Source organism: Colius striatus, chromosome 15 (genome assembly GCF_028858725.1).
Source record: "Colius striatus isolate bColStr4 chromosome 15, bColStr4.1.hap1, whole genome shotgun sequence".
In the NCBI taxonomy this organism is placed as follows: domain Eukaryota; kingdom Metazoa; phylum Chordata; class Aves; order Coliiformes; family Coliidae; genus Colius; species Colius striatus.
This window is the reverse complement of record NC_084773.1, coordinates 19,634,029-19,655,530: the sequence shown is the minus strand read 5'-3', so window position 1 is coordinate 19,655,530 and position 21,502 is coordinate 19,634,029.

Genomic DNA, 21,502 nt, shown 5'->3' with positions numbered 1-21,502 from the left:
CAGCTTTTATTTAGATATTCATCTGAGGGCTGGGGGATTTTTAACTTCTTTGGGTTAAGAAAGCACACACACAAAAGTTTAGCGTTTTCCTGGGTGAAGAAAAGGGAAGTTTTCCCCCTTTGTATGTAGCACCAAGTTGTGTGAGTTCAAACTAATGTCCCAGGCTGGGCTGGGGGCTCTGTGGTACTACAATCTGACACTGCACTAGCAATGAATGATTTGCAAAGATTTTCCTTGAACTAACATTGACTTAATTGTGTAACACATTACATATTACCATATGTACACATTACCCAGGCTCTTGATTATTTTCTCATTTGAATCTCTCCAGCGGTTCTCTAAAGGGCATTAATTCAGCCTCACTGTAAAATGAAAGTTACTCACCACCACGATGCTTGCCTGGAACCATTGAACCGAGCACAATATCTCCCCATCTATCCACAACTTGGTATTTCCCCAAAGTGAAGACTGCCTAGTTAATTGTGGTCAGTGTTTACAGCAAATGAGCATGATTTCAAATTGTTCTGCTCTGCTTTAAAATTGAATTAGTTTATGTCTCCTCATAAAACTACATTTGGTCAAGCTCATTTGTTATCACTGTGGGACAGGCTGACCTCCTCACCTCATTTAGATTGGAGCTGAGGAAGAACTTTTTCACTGAGTGGGTTGTTAAACACTGTGCCAGCTGCCCAAGGAGGTGGGGGAGCCTCCAGCCCTGGAGATACTGCAAAGCCGTGTAGCTGAGGTGCTGAAGGCTATGGGTTAGTGGTGGGCTTGGCAATGTAAGGTCAGTGGTTGGAGTTGAAAGGTCTTTTCTGACCAAAACAGTTCTATGATTCTATCTCAGAGGGCAAGACAGAGCTTAGAGGCCCCACCAGCACGATATGGAGGTCCCCAGATGGGATCACATCTGAGAGCCATGTCATTGTTGGCACGGTGCTCCTGGAGCCAGCAGCAAAATGCTGATGGACAGCAGGTGTAGGGCTGCTGCTCCTGCTCTGTTTTGTATCCCCAGGGAAATAGTTACTCCAGATTTGAGAGAGCATTACATCTATCTTCTCACATGCTGAAAAGTTGGAGAAATAGAGGAAAGGTATAATCCTACTTGCCAACACACTGAGTTGCCACTAGCATGACTCTATGTCCTTCAAGCTAATTCTAAGTTAAGGGTTTCAAGAGATTTAGGGAACTTTGCCTATTCTGCTCCTCTGTTCTAGTTTCCAGTCTTTACTGTCGGGATCAAAAGTGTGAGAAACTCTTAATGCCACCAGAAGAACTAACAAATTAAATGCAAATATCAATGAAAGGTACTGCACTCTGCTCTTAGCAGGTGAAAGCAGCAGCAGAGATGCCTGGAGCTTTGTAGTTGTGGTTCTCCGTGAGCTGTGAATCCTGTTTTCCTACGTGATCCCCCAGAAATTACCTTCCACTCGCTGACGTGCTATTGAGGAGATCAGCAGGATGGCAGTGTATAGAATTCAGGCTGAAATTTTGTTAGAAAGAAAGAGATCTCTTCTTCTGCATATAAACTATTGAACAACGGGATCTTTTGCACACCTGCAACACACAATAATACTAGATAAACAAAATAATTCCAGACTAACACAGGTTCACTCCAGGGAAATTTGAACCTCCATGAATTTTTCAAAGAGAGTGGACTGAGGTTTTAAGTTATAATCTAATCCAACCCCAGATAAGCTGCAGCTTCATGATTTCATTCCCAGCATGGGAGCTCTGCAGTCAGCGTGCCCACCACAATGTGTTTAATTAATATGCTAATAGGTAAGTTAAGGATAGGAAAGGAAGATGGGAAACTTGTGGCTGAAACCCAGCTCAGAATTGAGATGCTCTCTCCACTGCACACAGAGTTCCCATAACTCTTTGCATTCCCAGTTCAGATCAATCTCCTTCTCATGAAAGAAGTCGTTGTAATTAAATCAAATAAGCACAAATTCCAATACAGAAGAGCTTGAACAGCTTTGAGAAACTCCAGATCCAGATTAAACACAGACAGGCCCTTACCTGGGGGAGGTTACAGCTACAACGTGAGTGAACTTGCCTCTGGACAGGCTCTTGGCATGTCTGGAGAGGCTGATAATTGCAGAACAGTGAGGGTCAGATGACTTCTTTGAAATGAAGATACAAAGATACATACAAATGGTTTTATGATGATTTAGCTGTGTCAGGTGTGTGACCCCAACTGATCTCATAAAACACATACAGGAAAAATGGCACATGCATGAGGTTCTAGGTAGTTACCTTTCGGGAAGAAAGGAAGATTAGCACAGAGCAACATCTGGATTGCTGGATGACCCAGGCTTTTAATAGGTGCCTGTACATTCATTTGTACATACACACTCATTGGCATTTTTTCATGCTTTCTCTCTTTCTTCCTGTCCTATTTTTACAAGATTTCTGAAGGATTGTGTTGTGAAACATCCTCCTGTAACTAAAACACTTATAGACAGAACTCCCTTTCGTTAATGGCTTGCTTGCTTTTGTGCAGCTCTTTTCAAACCCTGTTGAATATGAATGTCAACACTACAAACAAAACATGTTTGGTCTGTAATACACTTATAGCCTCGGTGTCTGAAATGAGTTTATCCAAAGGATTCTGTTCATGTGAGAGAAACTGCTATGCTCAATCTCCACATAGACAGGGATCAAAGAAAACACCGAATCAAGGACTGAATTTCATTTCCCCCATTTAGCAAAAGAGAGGAGACACTGCAAGGGATCTGTTACATACTCTGCAAGGAGTGTACAATTAATCCGAGATATTCTCTCCCCACTACACACCCCAAGTCTCTCAAAATGATATGAAAACCTATGCATTTGACTTACTCTTTCCTTCCCATGTTTTCCTTTCAGAGACAAGCCAAAAGCTGTTTGCTTCTTGTCCTCATTGAAGTTAAATGCAGCAGAAGGCATTTTTTTCTCAGTTTTGCCCACTTTGCTGTCCTTCCACAGGAAATAAGTTGGAGAAAGATGGAGAAAAATCCAAATATACAAGAATGTAGGTTCTTTGTTTCCTCACTGAGCAAATAACACTTGTCTCTCTCTTAAATATGTCAAGTCATGAATGGTTGTCTCTTGAAAGGTTATAATGCATATTTGAGCCCAACATCAAGCCAGAGATAAGAGGGAAAAGCTATGCTTTCTGTTAATATTAGGTATACCTACAGATAACTAGAAGGGTTTGGCACTTCAGGATGTCCTCATAGCAGAAACTGCACCTCCAATACCCTGCGCTGGACCAGTGCCACTCTCAGTGCAAAGAAAGTGCCATTGGGTCCATGGAAATCAGAGCTTATTGTTCATATAATCCACAGAAATAAAGAATCCTGGGAGCTTTATGCATGAAAACTACAATTTCCAGATGTGATGTCACCCAAGCCTCCCTATTAGCCTAGCTTGCATGAAGCTTATGCTGTTAACAGATCTAGCTGAGTCAATTTCCTTTTCTAAACTGATGTCCCGTGTTGTACACATCGTTCCCTCCCCAAAAGCTGTTGTACTTTGGTGTTAGATGAAACAAAAATGCAATTACATCCATAATAAATTTGAAGAGAGAACCAGGAGAGAAAAAACACACAGGTCCTGTCACTTCTGTGAGTAGGACAACTGCATGATAGAGGAAAAGTAGGTATTAAATCTCTGTTACCCACCACAAAGGTGGTGCCTGTGAGATGAAGTGATCGGTGTATCTCGATTGCAGTCTGTAGATGCTGTATCTCAGATGTCAATCTTGCATGCAGGCTGCCTGATGTATTATCCAGCCCTCAAATCAATTTAAGGCTACACTTCAATTTGGCCCAGGGCCAGCTGCCTTCATCAGCAGAGCACCGTGTGGTTTTGCATACAAAACCCACCCACACTGTGCACCTGTAGAGAGCACTTGTGCTAGGTGAGAGGGCAATAACTGAAACAAGAACTAGCCTCCTCCCAGCCCTGAGAAGAAATTGCTTCATATCAGCTCACTGCAGCTGCTCTGACACAGGTTAATCTTTCTGACATCTTACAGGGACTGGAGGAGGAAAGCCATATGACATCCACACAGACACGGGACACTGGGAAAAATCCCTTGAGGAGATACTCCAGCACTCTAGCTCCGTAGCACCACCTTTAAAGGACTCAAGTGTTTTCCCTTTGTGAAGAAATACAAGTGCTGTGGGTCAGCTTTTGCCTTACAGATCTGGAAAGCATCATACCCTTCAGTTTAGGCTCAGCTGTTATTTTTCAGCAGACTCAGTGTCCCGCAGCCTTGAGCATCACACATGGACCATGTGTTATCTGACACTGACACTGCAAATCTGCCCATAGAAGTTATTAATTATATTAGGAAGGGAGGTTGCCACTCATTAAGCTGTATTTTTCTGTAGTACTTTTATTAAAAATCACAGTGAATGCAGGTGAGTCTTTCTCCCACTGCACTCCTTGGGGAAGACCAACCACATAATTATGTATCCCTAGCATACAGCTACATATTCCTAGCATACAGCTATGTCTGCCTGCCATATAGCTCTCTATCCCTGCCACACAGCTATGTATCCCTACCATATCTCTATGCCATGTAGACAGCACAAATATCTTACCAGACAATGCTTGTGAGCATAAGGCAGAAATAAACCTTAACTTCAGTTTACACCCATTGGAACAATTTACTGAACTAAAGAGAAGCAAATATCCCATTATTTGATTTGGAAAGAGGAATAGCTACTTAATAAAAACAAGAGATGCATTAATTACACTGACAGAATGACATGGAAAAAGGTTCTGTTCCACATATGTGCTTCCATTGCCAGAAGTGAGAACTTGGTGTTGATATTCGTGCAAGAAATGTGGAGGCAGAGCCTGCCAGAAGAGTCAAGTACCACGTACAGCACCTCCTGCCTCTCCAGGGGTGAAGTATGGGATTTTGGCATTTCTTTAATGGACTTACTTCATTCCTGCTTCCCCATTTGCATTCATAGGTGATTATGAAAGCTGAACTTTTCTTTTTTCAGTCACTGAAGTAAGCTTTGTCCAAGATTTAAACTCAAACACAGTTTGGAACCCAAATAGAATATTTAGCCTTCCTTTCCTCCCACTTTCTGCTGAATCAAATGCTTTCTGAATGTACAAAACTGCAGAAACACTCAGGCAAGAAGGATCTGTTAATAAAAGAGACAACCTACTCAGTCTTGGGCTCTTTTTTACACTCATGTTTTTCTCCTTTTTTATAAAATGACAGAAGATTTGGTAGTTTATTAAGTAAGAGCAGCCTTCAAAACTTGAGAGCTTTCCATGCTCCTAAGAAACAGCAGAACTGACTTTGACAACGTCTGTGTCCCAGACAACACCACTTCAGAATTAAAGTACCATTAATTTGCAACTCTAGAGGCAAAAAGATAATTGCCATGACACTCAAAGATCTTATTTTACTTGATCCTTATTGTACTGGAGCTAGCACCCAGCCTACCAGAGATAGATGCTCTTGCTATTACTCTAGGCTCAAACCCCAGTTTTTACAACTAGTTATTCTAGGGAAACATATTCCAAAGAGAGGCTGCAAAGGCATTTAAGCAGAGATTCTGGCTTTTTAAAGAAGGTATTTCATTTTTCCCTACTGCAGGTAGCAATCCTCATCGAGGCCATAAAGTGGACAAGAAGGAAGCAGAAGAAAGGGCCTCTTTACTGCACTATTGTTTATAGCCTCCTCCCATAGAGGATCTTTCTGGGGAGGATCAGAAACCCTGTAGTTCTGTCACTCTGTGTGGCAATGCAGATATGTAAATTAAGACATCTCCCAGCAGACAAATATAGCACTAATAAGGATACTGCTGGAATTGTCTGGGAGAGGCCTCAGGAGGTAAAAGATTGGAGGATTAACTGCTTTGTTATTAGGGTTCTCTTTCTTCAAGTGAATGATGAAATTGTGGCCATAAGAGTGAATGTTTAGTGCAGATTAATTTGGTGTCTCAGGCTGAACAAGAGTGGTTGAAACCAAGAAAATATATTAACTGTCATCTTGAAAAAAGTTTATCACTGCCCTCTCCCCTGTGTGGGGTAATTAATCAGCTTTGATGGACACCCAGGGATGCTCTTACATTGAGCAGAGGATTTCCAAACAGAGGTACAAATGAGTCAGGGGCAACCTGTGACCTCGGGAGAATTGCTGGCAGTTTTGTTACATGCACAGATCTGCCAAGGTTCACCCACAGAATCCACAATTCACATTTATTCAGGAGTTTTACCTATTCCTTGAATTCTAAATTCTCAGTTTGTGATGCTTTTGACTTCTGATCTATCAAGGCAGCCTCTGGTTGTGAACCAGGGCTCCCCGCTCTGTCCGTCCCTTTATGGATAAGCAGCCTCAGACACAGCAGAGAGTGTCAAGGTGGATTAACTGCTCCTGTCCTCTTACCCAGCCTCCACTCCAGTGACAGATAAACTGAAAAATTTAATCACAGGCTGAAACATACTCTGAAAGACTCCATTTGTTTTATGCAAGTGACGAGATGCAGAAAAACGTAGTGTTGATACAATCTGTAAGAGAGGAGTGTGACATCCCACAAAGTAAATATGAATTTATACACCTCCACCAGCAGCCAACTCTCATAAACTTTCTGGAAGCAGTTCCTTAAAGACCATTCAGTCAGAGTGTCAATGCTGAGCTGGAAACAGGAGCTACATGCAAAAGTGAAGTGGAAAGCTGGCAAAAGGTTCTTGGGTGCGTTGTAGTCCGGAGCTGAGATAGCAGCAATGCTCTGTGGGGTGGGCAGGGAGCATCTCAGCTCCAGCCTGGGTGTGTTAACCTCAGCTCTCTGCAGCTCTATGCCTTCATCCCAAGACAGGAGATGCTGCACAGCCATGGGGCCCTGTGCTGAAAGATATAAATAGCAGCAATTAACAGACCTCATTTGCCAACCTCCTTGCGGGACTGTAAATGGAGCAGTTTCAGGCCACAGGCACACCCAGGGGCAGGGGAGATCCTACTGAAGATATTACTGAAGATTTTTAGAACAAGGAGAAGGAGGGAAGGAGTCATGACAAGCATTGCACAGCTCTGTGTGCTCCCTGGTGCCAGCATCCTCTGTATCCTCTCGCAGCCTCATCGCCCCATCTGCAGGGACATCAGGAGCCACCTTCAGGCAGTCCCAAGGGGCAAAATGATGTTGTAAGTGTCTGGGTGTCTTTATATGGTCCATTTTACGCAAAAAGGGGAAAGGAATGTTTGGTTTGGATGATAGGATGTCTGTAAATCTTCCCTGCATTCCAATAACCCTCTAGGAAACCTTAATGAACCTGAAATACAAGCCAAATATACCCCATTTCAGCTTAAGCCATGTCTGTGTGCTTCCATCCCTGCTTTGCATTCTCCAATGAAGCATTTAAGAGATTGAAGCAGAGGCCATGGCTGTGAGCTGTGCCAGCAGCCAGTGACCCTCGCTGGGCCCTTCCCCAGCCTGCCACTGCTTTCCAAATTTGCAGCAGACAAGAGATTAGAATATTGCCTGACTGTTTTGTGGCACTCCAAGACTGTGCTCATAAATGATTCATGTAGTACAGCTAGTCAAGTGAGATCTTACAAGAAAAATAACCCCTCCCCACCTCAGACTAACCCCAAAACTAACTTTGTAATGTTGCTTGTGTTTTGCCAGCCCCTATCCCTGTGGTACAGGGGGCTGCTACATGGAGAGAGCACTCAGAGCTGCACTTGTCAAACTCTAAAACAAAAAAGGAGGTATTTTTATGACCAGAGCAGAAGGAGCCATCTCCCTGCTCTGGGCCCATATGTGCCTCCTGCACATTTCCAGAGTAACTCGGGTGCTCAGGAGCAGTTGGATAATCTGAATTTCTGGCTACAGGAGCAAGTGGTCTGGCCAAGGATGCAATTACTTTGCTCCAGTGACAGGCAGCAGGCTGCCCAGTCCTGCCCAGCCCCATCAGACAGCAACCAGCTGCTGGGAGCTGCCTTCTCACCTGCCTCTGAACTGCTCATAAAAGGTCTCAGCAGCGAGATTTGACGTTTGGGTTTTGGCCACACCAAGGGTTTAATGGTTCAGCTGGGAGGGTCAGGAGCTGCTGCTGGGTGTTTGCTGTCACTGAGGACCTGGGGGGGACATGAGGAGTCCTATGGGTTGGGACACTAGAAAGAAAAGGTCAGTGAAATTGGAGTTTCATGAGGGATTTAATTGACCTGTCTTACAACACAGGCTCTTAAAAGGAAAATAACCTGCCCAAGAGCCTTAATTAATATACCATGAGATACCTGCTAAATGAAGCACTTGAGGATATTGTCTGAAGCTATCACACAATGCAGCAGCCACTTACAGAGCAGTCGTCTCTCCACGGGGAAATCCAGGCTGGTCCTTTCAGTGGCCTGCACGGACACCAAGTGGCAGCCAGGTCAGGCTTATTTAGCATGTTGCTGGCTGCAGTCAGATGATGCATCACTAAAACTTACTTTGTGTGAAACATAATTGTGGGAATGAGTCCTAATGTCTTTGAAGGCTTGAAGGCTTTGAAAGTCCTAATGTCTTTCTCTACAATCTGTAGTTTGTATTTATATAAAGGACCTCTATGCTCCACAATTACACTTTTTGACATCAGGTATTTTTACATGTATGCCTTGGCTTAGGACCCAAAAGTCCCTGTTGATTGTATATGTTCTCCTCCTTTCCACCCTGTCCCATAGCTGGAATATCAATGTTGCATTTCAAGGTCCTGACCAGGAATGGGTCCCTGTCATGCTGAATGCTGTGTAAACAGAGATAAGAGCACCTGCTCTGCAGAGAGAAAATCCACACTCAGGAAGGATTTGTACCCTCCAGGTGAAGTGTGTTCTTGCAGGTGCTCATCTGTCTGGCCATGGATTGCTGAAACCAGCATCAGTGGAGCCATGGAGGTTTACTAGATGACAATCTGGTCCCTGGAGATTGAGCAAGGGATAAACAGCCCAAGTGTTGCATTGTTTGTCATCATCTTGTTCCAGGCTAGGATAACACTGTGTTTGCAGATGGAAGGACACTCTGACTTCTGTTTACCAGGAGCTGGGGAGTCTGCATAAGAGCCTGTGGGAGAGGTTGGCAGGGATCCCATCACTATCATCAGTCACACAGCCAGTGCTGGAAGCTGCTGTACTTGACACAGAAAATAGATCAAAGGGGGTTTTTTTTAAACTACAACAGAATTTGTGTCCACCAGCCAGACCCTCGTGGTCTCTCCAGCAGGATATTGCTGGACCCCACAACAGGCTGTAACAGGAGTTTGAGTCACATAGCAAAGGCAGAGGGCTGCAGCATAAGAACAGTGAATGCATTGCAGCTTCACACCTTCTGTTATTACTAAAGTAAAAAGCCCCAAGTAAACACACTTCATGTTTTCTATAACAAATGCAGCAATAAAAAAGTAGGAAATAAATACCATTTTTAAAAGGTAAGCAAAAAAGAGGTCAGAACTGCAACTCAGCAACAGAGCAATTTCTGTGGGGCACAGCAATATTGAGAAGCACACAGTGGCAACTGGAAATATCAATTCTTCTCAGCTGTTCAAATGCCATATGCACACTGCACAATACAAACAGGGTGTGTTTCACTAGGAGCAGCAAGGCATCAAAGATGATGAATAAAACTACTCTGCTACAAGCTCACAAGGATTGTCTTTATATGACAAAACCAACTACTGTTCTCACGGGTATTAGAGCCTCAGCTGATTGTTTCCAATGCATGCAGATTGCTCTCTGTTTCCTCTCTGAAGGTCAGGCTCTTTAGAGGAGTTTATTTAATAAACAGCCACTGTAAACAGTGGTTAACAAGCTTGATGAGGAGTCAACCATCCACTTTGCAGCTTCTTCATTCAGGGTGGCCCAGGCTGGTGCCCTAGCTCCTGCCTGCCTGGTCCTCACAGGGAAAGGAGGAGAGTGAATTCCATCAGTGGGAAGGCAATTGTGTTGGCAATCACAAAAAGAGCTCCAATTCTTCTATTTAATTGCTCACATCCTGGTGGGGAATAAAAATGTTACCAATTTAAGACTTGATGATAGGAGCACTGGATGTCCTTACACAGGCCCCATCAACTGCTAACGACCAATTTGTTCTCTACTCCAACCCCATCTTTAATGTTCAGTAATAATAAAATCCTGGTACATAAAACTTTTGCCTTCATTATCACTTTTGTTTCAAAGATCAATAAAAATGTTGCAAACATTAATTAACAGCATTAGATGTAGTAAATACCGTCTGGCTGATGCTCACACAATTAAGTGAGAGGTCTGGCCTAGAGCTGCTTCTGTTCCCCAGCACCCTTTTGAGCACTTGATTTCTTTTAAAAAGAAACTCCAAAAACTTATCTTAGTATTTATTTAATATATTTCATGTCAGACTAGTAAGATTTAATGGGCTCTGGGGCACCATCCACATCACAACAGCAACCTGTAAGGAAATCATCCAGTTGGAGAAGGGCACTTTAAGAAGTGGTTGTTTCTTCCCCCTCCCTCGTTCCCTGTTTTTCCACCTCAGGGATGCTCAGCCCTGACACTGCTCTGCTGGGTGAGCTGGGGCTGGCCAAGCTCTTCTCCCAAGGGGCAATTTCTTTGTTTAAATGTTTCTGTTTTTTTATCTCCTTGTAAAAGTCATGGAGGCTTGAGAACTTTATTTAAAAGAAAAACTACATGTGAATCAGCATCGTGGAGCTTTAGGAGCAACCAGAAGTGGAAAAGGTAATGTGGGGAGGAAAAAAAAAGACATCTGATAAGTTTGGGGTCTGGACTTTTAATTCAGTTTAAAGAAAGTTTTCAGTTGGTTGCTATCTGGCTTCCTCCTCCCTCTCCCAAGACAGCAGCACTGCCCAGGGCCACCCCAGCCACGTATTCCTGCAGAACTTCTCTCTGCTTGTGTTTCATCAGCTAGTTAGGCTAGAGCTCTGTCTCAAGTGAAACAGCTGTAAGGAATGTTTGGTATTCTCAAGGCCATGATTTCTGTGTGAGGTTCAATGAATATGACCTTTACTTGCTGCAGATGATGCAAACTACGTTTTCATAACGAGACAGCTAACTGGAAACAGCTCTTGCTATATAAAACCCTAACGCAGGTAGATATGTGCAACTTCTATTTTCATGTGTGTGACTAAATCAATAATGCAGCTGCCCCCCCATCGTGGGCTATTTAGCTACACAGAGGTTAAAAGCAATGTGTTTTGTGTCACAAAAAGTGTAGATTAAAATGTGTTTAAAGACACTGTGGGGCTTACAAATCACCTGGAGAAGCTTTGGGTTACGCTCCTGCGAATCCCATTTATTTCATTCATATATAAATCCGTTGTAGAACTGGACTGTAAATTGTTGTGTTGCTTTATGCTTGTTGAGCACAGGCTTCATTTCATTTGAGACACGGTGATATTTAAGTAGCTGATTAAGTGCAAGTGTGTCAGGACGGAAAGTGCTTTACAGCCAAAGCCACCTATTCTCTGCATTACAGCAAAGTTAAACGCTCTGTGAAAGGTGTCATAAATCTGGGTTTCACTGAGTGTGTTCTGCAGAGGCAAGTTCAATAGTTTTGATGATTAAGGTGTTTAATTAAAAAAGATGAGGCTGGATAGCACCATGTGTCATGCATTTATTCCTTTTTGGGGTTTTTTAATCACTTACAATGTGTTTTTTTGATTTGTTAAGTTTTGCAGCATTGGTTTGCATGGTATGTGTTGGGTGTAGGGCTTTGGGGAGGGATTCTGTCAAAGTTTTTAGCAGAGAAAAATCTTTACTGTTGGTACTAATAGCACTTGTGGAAAGATGCTGAATCAAGGACAAGTTTGTCTTTATGTTCCTTGTCATCCTTATGTAAGCAACTGCTGCTTGTCCTCAAGCACCATCCTGGCTTTGGCACATACCAGCTACTGGTGAGACAAGCAATGAAGTCCTCTTTAATCCATCAGTTAGGAAAGAATTAAGGCAATGCAATATCTCAATGGCTGTCGTTAGGTTTCAGGACAAATGGCTTTGCAATGTTCAGCTGTGGTAGGTTTCTCACTTGCCAAAACCTTCTATATGACTCCTTTGATGGTTCTTGTGCACAACCCTGTCTGCAGAGTTCCACTGCTGGCAGTGCTCACTGGCTTGATTTATTTTCAGATGCATCTTTAGGTGCTTGGTGAATAAATCCTACTTAAAAATATTTTAGCAAATTAAAATGTCATCATTCTATAAGCCTGTTATCCTGCCCTGTCACTCTGCAGATTAATTATTACATAAAGAGGGAGGGCTGGGATGGTTTGTTTGCTGCTCCCTCGATGCCTCAGGTGACCTCCGCTCTGGGTGGTGAGTCAAACCTGAATAGCTGAGAAGGACAATGACTCACCTTATTAATCTATAGTAAATAACCCCCAGTTTTAATCTAGGTAAGAGGAAACCTGCACCTTTTTTTTCCTGGCTTTAATGTCACTATTGCAATTCTAAATCAAAGATACTCTTTCCCATAACCTTGTAAGAAACTGAAAGTTTGGGGACAATCCATCACATCATTTTTAACGTTCAGCTTTTGCATTTGCCACTAATTGAGTGTTTTGACTGGAATTAATTGAGTTGGTACAAAATTTAATAACACCCAGAACTACTGACATCTGTCTAATTCTCCCATAATACAGGAGAATGTTGCAGTGTTTTAATCAGTGTTTAATCTCTTTATTTAGAAAGGTAACCAAGGAAGAACTAATTCCAGCAGCCCAAAGCGCTGAGTGAGAGGGGATGGTTGAGTGATCTGAACACCAGAGAATTCCCTGACAGTTCCTGTGAGCCAGATCTGTTGATTGCAAAGGTGGATGTGCACAGGAAAGAACAAAAATCATGGCTTTCATCACTCCAAATTAAGACAAAAGAAACAGCATTAGACGAGAAACTATTTTAAGGGTTTTTCATCTGAAGCACAGATGCTAGAGGAATAGAAAGAGACCAAAAGTACAACCTCTGTCTTCAAAGGCATTGAATGAAGGATGTTATGTAGCTTCACTTGTGCTCTCCCTTTATTATTACCAGAAATAATTAAAATTACATAATCCTTGCGTTTTCTCTGATTCCTCTGCTATGAAATACAGTTGCAAATACGAGAAGGAGATTAAAATTGAACCTTTAGTCTCTAGCCAAATTAAGGTCAGCTCTCCAGGATCCTCAGCTCAGTTGGCAATTTTGTTTGCAAGCCATAAGAAGAGGCATGAAGGATACACACAAATGCCCATTCACACAAAGTTGGAAATAGGTGGTCCCACTGGGCATCTTTATTTAGGATACACTCCTTAGCCTTGCTAGAAATGCCTGTGGCACACTGCAAATGAGTGCAGGCTTTCCCTGGGCCTTATAATGTCTTTGTTTGTTAGCATAGTGGGAGGAAGTCTTACAGGCAGCGTATTCACTTTTATTAGCAGACAGTGTCATCATTAGGTTGTGAACTCTGCTCCTGCAGAAAGGCAGCTCCCTATTTATCTATACAGGGCATAGAGGATCTCTCGTGGAAATTGGATTCATTTATAATTAGACTCTCCAGGGCCTTGTTTCTTAGGATGTATTTGAGATTAAAATAATGCAGGAAGGCTGTAGACATGATCACATCATATAAAAAATGATTCCCCATTATCTCCACTAATAAAAATCTCTGAGTTCAATTCACTGCTTTAGGCACAGCTGATAAAATCAATCACTGGCTTTTTGCTGAAACCCATTTTGTTTTGATATTCTTCATGGGAAACTGTAACATATTAAAGGAGAAAAAAAAACACCCCAACACCCTGTCACAGGGCACTAGTGGAAGCTTTTCTTCAGAAACACTTTTGGGATCTTGGTGTTCAGAAATAGATCTTTTCTGGGGTGAAGTGAATAATCTAACATCCAGTTTAGATCTTGGCAGATGTGTTCAAGTGGTTATCCTATCTTTCTTTGTTGTACGCCCTAAGATACTGGCAAAGCTCTGATGGGTTTCTTCATTTAATAGATATTTATTAAAATGAAGCAGATATCAAAAAGCAAGATGAGCAGCCTGTGTCTGCATTAGGGGATCAGATGAAGTCGACTATCAGAGAAGAAATTGTAAGCTAATGCCAAGATATTAGGAACAATGGATTCTCTAATTACTGCATAGATTACTTACATTGCTTTTTTAATATCAATTTCAGTTCATTGTGATACAGCTAAGAAGTGCAAACTTGGAGAAATATTTCCAGAAAATAGGAACTGTTCCTTAGTGATTTTGTTTTGTTTAATACTACAACTTCTCCCACTAATTCTCAGCAAAACCCAAAGGTTTGCAAACAAAGTTTCTGTCAAGTAGAAAACATTATTGTGACTAGCTCAGGTGAGCTCTTTTGGCTGCTGTTTTGGTGGCAGAGGTAAAATCTGCTTTAAAAAAATTGCATTTAAGAAAAGTTTGCCATTTTGTAAATAAATTCATTATTTTTATTGTGGAGAAAATCCCTAGTAAGAATGAAGCAGCACAGACAGCAGGAGGTCCAGGCAGGAGGAGATAACGGGAGTTTTCACTCACAGGAAACTTCCAGCCTGTGGTTGGAGAAATAAAAAATAATAAGGTGACTTAACTCATGTAATTTTGTAGAACTGGATGGTCTGATGGATTAAAAATAAATAAATAGATCCTTACTCTAATACCTGAAAGACAGTGAAGAGACTGATTCTCTTACTCTAGCACAGCTGCTTGGAAATGTTCCTACTTGCAGGCAGAGGAGTCTTTTACAAACCAGAGAAAGAAAATGTTTCTCTATATTCCCAGCTTTAACTAAACTATGTGTGACAATGAGACTTCCTTTTCTTTCCCAGGCCAGAATGGCAGAAGCACTGATAGGTTTGATTCCTGATAGAATTACAGCAGAATGGGTGCTGGGAGACCTCGGTTGAGTTTTGGTGTGAAGCACTGGATCAGCACTTCCCTGTTGTCAGCTCAGTGCTGTAACTTTTCAGGAGTCAACACATAGTAACTTGGTAACAATTACACAACATTTCTAATTACTTCAAAAGTTCAGACTGGAATGTGAACAACTAGAAAGGGCTTTTTCTATTTTCTTTAAGAAAAATCCTAGTCCTCAGAAGTGTTTTTGGTGAATAACTGAGCCTGTGAAATGCTGATCTCTGACACAACCTGGAAAAACAACATCAGCCTGGATCACCCAGCAGATATTGTCCTTTGTTTCTCTGAACTTGCAGTGACTCATTCGGACAGTTCTGCTGGAGGAGGTGCCACTCTCCCTACTACACAAGATTTACTGTTGCAGGATGGGTAGAGAAACCTCCAGTGAGAAAGATTTCATGGACATGTGTGATTATTTTGCAACTCTCGGGATCTCTTTGCCTAATGTCAGCTAATATCTAACTTCAAAAGTTGCAGAAGACTCAGGGTGGAATCTCAGCCTGAGTATAACCAATTGCAAGATTCCCAGAGACTTCAGTGGTGCTAATATTTCATTCCTGAAAGTATTAGACTTGTTATTTATCTCTGGGTTTTTGCAAGCCTCCCAAATAGCTCTATCCAATTGCATGTCCCAGTGTTATATACAGCTGCAAACTCCAGCTCGACATCCTTGGGGAAACCACTTCTCTGTTTAAAAGTCAAACGTTTCCCAAAGTGCTGTGCTCCAAGGCGTATCACTTAGAATTCTGTACTTCACAGGATCACACTAAATCATCAAACCCCAAAATGCAATTACCATTGGAGATGAATGTGGCAGCAAATATAGTGGCTAACGCTCTGCAGTGTTATGGACACAGAGACTACAGTGGACAGCTAGAAGGGGGAAAACATTCACCTTGACTTCAATAAGGCAATTTGTTTTATTTTCTATTTCCTTAGCTCCTGCTGGCTTTTGCTTAGTTGTTACTCAGATAAATATCTGCTGGAATATTGCAGCTGATGGGAGCAGACTAGCTGAAAGGGAGATTCAGGGTAGGATTTCAGTTTTGCCCACAAGATATTTGTGTTAAGGTTTACTTAGATTATCCACGTGTTCCTTGTCCACACACAGTGATATGTTCTAGTAGCTGAACATATCTACTTGGAATAGAATTCAGCATTAATTAAATTAAATATAAAACACATTGTGCTGGAAATGATACATTTTGCCTGTAAGTTAACAGACATGTTCCTCCACGTGGTTCCTCTGCAGACTGATGTTTTACCAAATCTAAGGGGTACTTCACTGCCCCCAGCACCATGTCATCTAAACTCCCTTTTGCTGTATTTCTCTCTTATGTGGATGTGAGTGGCCTCACAGCATCTCACCGTCCCAGGTATCCTTTGCATTTGGAGGGCACAATGCTGTTTCCTCCAAAATGTAGATTCCAGCTGCTCTGTGCTTCTTTGTTAGAAAACTTTTTCTAGTGTTTTTGTGTCTGTATGAGCTGAAGCCTTTGGTACCTGTTCTGAAGCTGTCATTCAAGCAAGGTGTGGAAAATTTGCCTGAGAGCTGTGCCTACATCCTCTCCTGTGGTGACAAGCCGAGTGGGTTCTGCAACATAAAGAGGTAGAGTAACTGCCACAGCAGCCAGTGCTCTTCTGCCAGTGAAAGAGGAAACAATGCAATGGCTTGGGTTGGAAGGGTGGTTGAAGATCACCTGGTTCCATTCCCACTGCCATGGGCAGGGATATCTTCCACTACACAAGGTTGCTCACAGCTGTATCAAACCTGCCCTTGAGCACTTCCAGAGATGGGGTAACCACAACCTTTCTAGGCAGCCTGTGCCAGGACCTAACCAGCCTCACAAAGATCAACTTCTTCCTTGTCCCTTGTCTAAATCTCCCTTCTTTCAATTTAAGGCCATTAAAGCCCTGTCCCTACAGGCCTTTCTAAAAAGGGCATGTACAGGAGGAAAAGAGGACAAGGAAATTTGCTGATTGTTAGGTGGCTTTGGTCACTATTATCAGATTCTGAATCTCTGAGAGAGCTTTAGGCAATGCAGGAGTACAGCAGCTTCATGTAGTCTCTGGTTGGATCAGTCCAAAAGCTGCTTTAACAGGATCCCTGATCCTGAGCTGTAAGGATTTCCTCTCACCTGTATTTATCCTTAGTTATACAGTCAGATAATACTAACATTCCCTAATTTAAAGACCCACTTGAGAATGCTAGTTAGCCTCTTAGTCTGTGAAGGACAAACTCCATCTCAAATGTTATCTAAAGGTCTGAAAACTGTCATGCTCATCGTGGTAAAAGTGTTTCTTGTCTAACTGGGATCTGAGTAATACAGAATTTGGCTTAAAAGATGACGGTTTTCATCATTTCAGTAACTGGAAAATAGTAGAATACACTAATTAGAAATTCCTTGTAACAGTTCACTATGAGAAATGACATTGAATGTGAAAGCTTCATCATATTTAAATATATTTCATGACAGAACACTGGCAGCATTTAAAAGGTCTTAGGTGCTTCGAATTCCTGATTGGTTTGACAGCTTGACAGTGATTTGTAAACCAAAGGTGTTGCCACAGCTTGCTCTTCTGTCGGAGCAGGTAGCAAAGTTCAGGCTCCAGACCAGTCACCACTTGAACACAGAGATGAAAAATTGCTCTCTGATAAATGTTTTCACTGTGGAAGAAACAAGCTTCTGCTCCTGAAAATAGCAAGGCCTGATCCAAAAATGATTCAAACCAATGGAAAGACTATTGATTTCAACAGCCTTTGAGTCAAACACTCTTTTTCACATATATCTCATTTTATGGCATCGTGGATGTGTTTGGGGTTTATCAGGGGCCAGACTAGAGCCAAAGCCCTTAGCCAGTCTACACCAAAATGAGAGAGTTCACCAGTGTTAAAGAAGGAAGCAATGCTGTCCTGGTTTTTGATGGGGTAAAGTTAATTTTCCTAATAAGGTGAAGCAGGTAGATACATAGTCAGGAATCATATGAGTTGGTCTGAACATCAGGTCTGACTGTGCTTTCTCTCTTTCTCAATCTTCCTTCAAAACAAGAATTCATGTTTCCTGTTCACGTAAAAAATCTGGAAGCAATTTGTGTTGATTCTACTGGGATTTCTCTGTAATACACCCAAAATACAGTTCTAGCTGTAGCAGGATAACTTAAGGCTCCATATTAATAATTACAAATAAAACAATTAAATTGCCCAAGATGATCTGTCTCACAATCTTTTCTTGAGATGTCAACAAACACAGAAATAATTAAATGGGGCGACAGAGCATGAAACATCACACCTGTAAAGTCTGTTAGCCATGAGAATTTACAGTTGTTTCCATTGCACTGCTGTATCTTACACGTTAAACTGAACCTATATTATATTATTAAACTATAAATTTTCATGGCTAACAAACTTTGCAGGTGTGGTGTTAAATGCTCAATTGCACCGGTTAATTGTTTGGGTGATTTTTAGCATCCTTGTAGGAGACTCGGATGCTGCACAGGTGGGCAGTTAAAAGCATTGCCTGGCCCTTGCTCAGGAAAAAGGCTCCAAGGTGCAAACATTTTAAACTAAAATCATAGGTATATTCTTTTTTTGTAGTGCTCTATTTTTAGCTAAACCCTGGAAATACTGGAAAGGCAATCAATACTCTGCAGGATGTCAAGAAATCCTTTCTAAGGGGAAGAATGGTGAAGCGCTGGAATTAATAGATGTTAAGAGCCACTCCATAGCCTGAGCTATCTGCTTGTCTCCTGCCTTGTTGAGAGGTGGTAGAACCGTGCTCAGCAGCTTCAGGCACCCTCTTCCTCTCTGCATTTTCCTCCTGAAGTGCTTTCATAGATTCTTCCTCATCAGGGGCTGTCCTTACCCTGAGAGCTCCCCAGCAGTGAATGTTGACCTGGGAAGCACTCATGGAAGATGCTCCCCAGATCAAAATACCTCTGTGCTAACAGTTCTCAAAAGATGAGCAAAGTCCTGAGATTGCCTTATGAACAATAGAATATCCTGGGGAAAACATGGAAAAAGGGATCAAAATCCTCCCTTGAGGTCTCTTCCAGCCTTTTAAGTCTCTGACTCTTGTGAGGGAGACATAGGCATAGAATATACTTTTTTTACTTTGAAGACTGACATAGTCAAATGCTGGCACTTGTATTTGTTGTGAATGCCAAGCCTTAGTAACCTCATAAAGATCTTCATAATCTCCTTTAAGATAATAAAGTGTGATTTGATCTATTTAGGCAGTCTGTGAAACTGATAGCAAACCAAGGAGGAGATCCATACCTATTCTCTTAGCATTAGCTGTAACACTTCATATTGTCAGTTATGTCCAATTTGATGTAATTTACCCATCAGTCACTGCCACAAGTAAAAATAGAACCAGTGTCCCAAATCTCAGCCCCTAACCCTAATGTATTTGAACTCCAGTAACAGTCACTTTTTCCAAACGCTGCTCACCATTTGAGAATGTAACAAAGTCAGAGTTGCAGCCCTGAAAATCACTGGGTTTATGGTAATTAAAGTGGAGAAGGTGGCTTGAAATCATGTAGAATCATAGAATGGTATGGGTTGGAAGAGACCTTTAGAGATCATATAGTCCAACCCCACTGCAGAAGCAGGTTCACCTGGATCAGGTAGCATAGGAACATGTAAAATGCTTTATGTTGACACGCTCATTTCTGCCGCCTGACACATTACTTAGCTTTACATTAAGCTGAAGTAGAACAATATTAATGAGGAAACCAAGGTGTAATGTTCTTGCAAAAATGCTGACAGCAGTGAGTCCAAGTTCTGACCAGGGATTGCTTGCTTTAGCATTATCTCTACTGCCGTTAAACATGCTCTACATTTTCTGGGCAAATATCATTTGGAATTAATTGAATGGAAAGCAGGATGTTCCGAAAATGCATCTTTAGAGTTGTTGAAGTATGACTTTTTAATCAAACTGAGTGATTGTAAACATAAATTAGTTCTTGTTCTTCATGCTGGCTTGAAAATGAAGAAACGTGTACTATTGTAGGTTAAAATCTTTTTCTCATGACTTTGCAGTCTCAAACCTTGTAGATGCTTTGCCGGTCTGGTAGAACCATTACATGAGGATTACTCCTTGAATATTACTTAAGCACACTCTGCACTTACACTGATTTTTCTTTTTTTAAGGTTTTACTACATTCCTTTATTTTTCCATGTTCCCAATATGTCATCTTACAGCAAAAATCTGTCTGTGCTTCTACCTCCTTCCTCTGGGAGGACAACACATCAATAATTTCTGATCTGTTTTCTTCCTAAGGAGTGATCTTAGGCTTTAGGACAACAATGAGGAAAAGTACAAAGTGTATCGTTTCTCCATACAGTTTTTATAGCATGTCAATTAAGTTTTGGAGTTTTTTAGGTCTTCAGCTTCTCTGGAGTTCTCTTTGAGACAGAAAGGGAACACGATGTGGACATCCTCTGAGTATCTAATACTCTAATTAGATATAAGCTGTAAAGCTGAATGATCTTATTTAATATCCACTGGGTAGTCTGATTAGAGTTTAGTCTGAAGCTTAAGGGGAGCAAAGAGAAATCTGAGTAGAAATGCCTGTGCAAGAGCACCCCAGTCATAGGCAATGATTTTATGCTGATGTTAATTTGCTTTTATTTTCATGGCACTAGTTATATAAAGGGGAACTGGAAGACGGTGAACATGCTACTGTTACAGTCATAGGGCATTACAAAACCCCCTGAAAGTTATTTAAACCCCTTTAGCCTGTGATGAGTAGAAGGAATGTGCAAAATGTTATAGGATAAAAATAATAGGGCAGCTTCAGATGTTTCCTCTGGTGCACTGTGCTGTTGTGGCCTGAATATGATTTCATATATGGTGAGCACACTGGAAAGTGAATTCAGAGGGATCAACAGCAGAACTTGATTTCCTAGAGAGAAGAATTTCACTGAAGATTCAGAAGCCATTCCTTCCACATTTTGATGATCTTGGATATCTGGGTTTTAAGGATTTCTTTAAACATGCAGTTAAGCAATAATTGTTATTTCCAAACATAAAAAGGGTGTAAAAATGGAGATGAAGAAAGGAGATTGAGTTTAAAGAAAAATTAAGAGGGCAGTTTTTCATTTTGTTTCTTGAACTGGAAAAAAACCTCCAGATCCTCCTTCCACTGTTCCTAATGGAGAAGTCAAACAAGAATGAGCTGCTCAGCTGCTGTGATCTGTGAACAGTCAGACAGCCGGTGTGCAGTGTGCTCTGCTGATGGCTGTAGTCTTAATTAATGTACTGCTTCCTTGCATTCTCCCCACCTGGCTGTTGTTTCTGTGCTTGGAGAGAAAGCTCTGTGGATCAGATTGGGGATCATCTTGTTGTTCCACGTCTGCATGCTGTCTCACTACTCATGAGCAGGCTCCAGGTGTGTTTCACTGTGTTACGCTTTTTATTCCGAGTCTTACAGAATGAGATCTTTTTGTTCTGGCTTTTAAGCTGATTTTACTGTTAGTTTTTTACTAGAGGATAGGAGAGACCAGTAGCTGTGCCATTAGATGACACGAGTGGCACTGCAGCACTGACTTGTTGGAGTTTTATTTTAGTAATGTTGGACAACATGAAAACCAACGGGGACACGGTGTGTCCATT